The following is a 2,771-nucleotide window of genomic DNA, read 5'->3' on the forward strand; positions in this document are numbered from 1 at the left end:
CCAGCTAATTTTGTATTTTTAGTAGAGACAGGGTTTCTCCATGTTGGTCAGGCTGGTCTCGAACTCCTGACCTCAGGTGATCTGCCTGCCTCAGACTCCCAAAGTGCTGGGATTACAGGTGTGAGTCACTGTGCCCGGCTGAAAATAGAATTTAACAGGATAGAAGTTTATAAAATACCTGCCAGTCTCACTTCCTAGAAGCGGCCACAACATTTCTTGTGGTATATGTCTAGAAATGTTTTATGCAAATTCCAGCAGAAAAATATACACAAATGGGATTGAACTCTATGTATTGTTCTGCACTTTTTTCACTTATTGCTTTGGAAATCTTCCCGTTTCATCTTCTTTTTAATAGCTATATTGTATTTCATGGTAGGAATGTATTATAACATATTTAAGTAGTTCCTAGTTCCATACTGTAGGGCATTTAGTTGTTATAGTTTTGTGCTCCATTTCATTGCATTTCTAGTAGGGTCCTTGTATTTGCATACATGTGAGTGTATCTGTCAGAAAAATTCCTATAGCAGAGTGACCTTATATAGCAAAAGGTATATGCTTTGTACATTTTGAGAGGTAATGTTCTTCAAAGTCAGCCAGCATTCACTACCACCAGCAATTTCTTGGAGCTTCTGTTTCCCAGACTTTCAACAACATGGATTTGATTTCATGTTTTCATCTTGGCCAGTTTGATGAGTGGAAAATTCTTGCCGCTGGCATCCTGGCTCTCTCTGACCCTACAGTTCATCTCTGATGATGAGTGATGGCCTCATACTTTGGGTTGTAGTCACTAAAACACCAAGATGAAGTCAACTTCTTAGCCCTTCTACAGTCCACATGTATTTGGAGAGTGTTATTTTTGTGATTATTTTGAAGAAATGGATACATTTTGCTACAAAAATTATCCCTTTAGAAAACCACACTTCCACAGGACATCAGGTTTTAGCAAGGTTCTTGTTCTGGTGGCCGTTTTCTGGTACTGTTGCAGGGGATTGTACCTATTGACTTGAGCATCAACAATTTGGGGACCCTATCACTGGGGAAATCAGGCTGATTTTAAATAAGGTTTAACCATTCATACATTTTCTCTATATTCCTGAGAGCCCTGTTTGTGGTCTCAGCAGGGGAAGGGCAGAAATGCCCATTTGCAGTTTTTGAGGCAGGATTCAGACGGTTTTCTAAGAGGGTTTTTTTTTTTTTTTTTTTTTAAGTCTTGGCAGAGATTTTCTTCCCATGAATACAAATGTAATATAAATAGTTGGGAGTGATGCTTTTGAGAAACATTTACAAACAGCTGGTTTAACATTCTTCAGTATGCTTTGTCTCAGCCTGCCCTCAGCATGAACGGGCCAAAAAAGAATGAAACGAAAAAAACTGAACTGGCCTCGCTTTTTCCGTGTCTGATTTTCCAGCTGAACAAGGTGACTAATAAATGAAGCCCTCTGTTTGTGAGGTCTCCTGGCTCCTCAGCCTCTTGCTTCATAGTGGAAATAAAAGGGGCTTGCTCTATTGAAAGGGACATTTCTGCTGAGGTGCAGTATAAGATAAGAATAGTAGGGACTAAGAAACAGCTCTGGCTCGAATTCAAGTACGCAGGCAAGTGGGAACTGAATAGGAATTGAATAGGAAGCAGTTTTAATTGGAGAAAAGTTGTGGAGCTCAGCGATGTGTCTCTAATTAGAATCCTTCAGCTTTGCTCCCCAACCCCCTTGGCACCCTGGCACCAAGCCAGTGGCCAGGTCTGACATTTTCTGCAGCTGACCTGGTTCATAATTAAGACCACCCTGCTGGATGCTGAGAATAAATTAGAGCATCAGCTGATGATAAATATTTTTAAAATTTTGTTATGGATACATATTTGTACGTGTTTATGGAGTACATGTGATTTTTTTGTTACAGGTACAGTGTGTAATGATCAAGTCAGGGTATTTGGGGTGCCCATAACCTCGAGTGTTTATAATTTTTATGTGTTAGGAAGATTTCAAGTCCTCTCTCCTGGCTATTTTGAAATACACCATACATTGTTGTTAACTGTAGTCACCCTACTTTGCTATTGAACTTAGAACTTCTTCTAGCTAACTGTATGTTCGTACCCATTTAACCAATCTGTCTCCACGCCAACCCCTGCACCCTTTCCAGCCTTCTGGTGATCACCATTCTATATTCTACCTCCGTGGGATCAACTTTTTTAGCTCACATCTGAGTGAGAACATGCAATATTTGTCTTTCTGTGCCTGGCTTATTTCACTTAACGTAATTACTTCCAGTTCTTCTGATGGTGAGTATTTTTAAATTCAGAGATTAAGAGGCTGTGAAAGAGGGCCACCACATTTGATTTCAATGATGACTATATTCTGTGCCAGCAGATTCCCCTCCCATGAAATGGACAGGAACAGGAAGAACTTTGCTGTAGAGTCACATTCTGAGAATAGCCACTGAGGTAGACACGTTTTGCTTATGGAATCGAAGCCCTTTCTGGAGTGTTAAAAGGTGCTTTGGCTGGGCGCAGTGTCTCACACCTGTAATCCCAGCACTTTGGGAGGCCAAGGCAGGCAGATCACCTGAGGTCGGGAGTTCAAGACCAGCCTGACCAACATGGAGAAACACCGCCACTACTAAAAATATAAAATTAGGCCAGGCGCGGTGGCTCAAGCCTGTAATCCCAGCACTTTGGGAGGCCAAGGTGGGCGGATCACGAGGTCAGGAGATCGAGACCATCCTGGCTAACATGGTGAAACCGCGTCTCTACCGAAAATACAAAAAATTAGCCAGAC

General features: G+C 41.5%; 1 protein-coding gene across 1 annotated transcript in view; it reads left to right on the forward strand.

Moving 5' to 3' along the window:
• CHST7 (carbohydrate (N-acetylglucosamine 6-O) sulfotransferase 7) overlaps positions 1 to 2,771 on the forward strand; it is a 33,428-nt gene that overhangs the window by 16,376 nt on the left and 14,281 nt on the right. The gene's annotated exons all lie outside the window — the stretch shown is intronic.

This window comes from Mandrillus leucophaeus, unplaced genomic scaffold, assembly GCF_000951045.1.
Source record: "Mandrillus leucophaeus isolate KB7577 unplaced genomic scaffold, Mleu.le_1.0 Scaffold243, whole genome shotgun sequence".
NCBI classification, from domain to species: domain Eukaryota; kingdom Metazoa; phylum Chordata; class Mammalia; order Primates; family Cercopithecidae; genus Mandrillus; species Mandrillus leucophaeus.